This window comes from Scatophagus argus, chromosome 15, assembly GCF_020382885.2.
Source record: "Scatophagus argus isolate fScaArg1 chromosome 15, fScaArg1.pri, whole genome shotgun sequence".
NCBI classification, from domain to species: Eukaryota; Metazoa; Chordata; class Actinopteri; family Scatophagidae; genus Scatophagus; species Scatophagus argus.
The window spans coordinates 4,623,250-4,623,989 of NC_058507.1; positions in this window are offsets into that span (position 1 = coordinate 4,623,250).

Below are 740 nucleotides of genomic sequence, written 5' to 3' on the forward strand. Positions count from 1 at the left end.
ACATCAATGTAGAAGACAAAGCAGGCAGAGGAAAACATAAATACCAGAACCTTTCGGTCCACGTTTCCTCCACTACAGAAAAAACTGGCAGTATTTTTTTTTTTATTTACATTTTATTTTGAAAGTGATTTCCGGCACAGTCCACTGTCTCTCTCTTTGAGAACCTCCCTTTTCCATCACAGTTCCCATAGGAACAGTTGACTCCACCTTCACCTCCATGAAAAAAGGAGAAGCAGACCCCCGGTTGGGTTTTTGTAGATTTTCATACCTGACAGACCGTGTGGCGAGACGTGCATATAAATAACAAACCACAGTGGGAGTTTGGGGGGAGGAGGGGGGGACCAGGACACCCACACAGGTGAACAACCCGCTCTTCTCTCAGAGGGGAATTCACTGCTCGTCTCCTGAAATAAAAGACCCAAATTCCTCACACCTCTGATATCACAAGCACCAAACGAGCTTGTGCCGCACCGCTAAATTTGAGCGTTTCAGGATTTCTTACACTTCAAGGCCCTCAGAACAAAAGCCACATCGTCCCAGCGAGGCCCGACGTGCCGTCCTGCTGCACTGAGACCAATTAGTGCAGACTGGTGAAGTCAGAGGAACGGCAGACTAAAGAGGGACATGATGGAAACTAATGCTCACTCATCTCCCCCTCCCCAGTCCCTCCCATCTGAGACTCATCACCAGCTCCGTTACATCTCACAACCCCAAAACAAAACCAGACTCCATTCATGTTG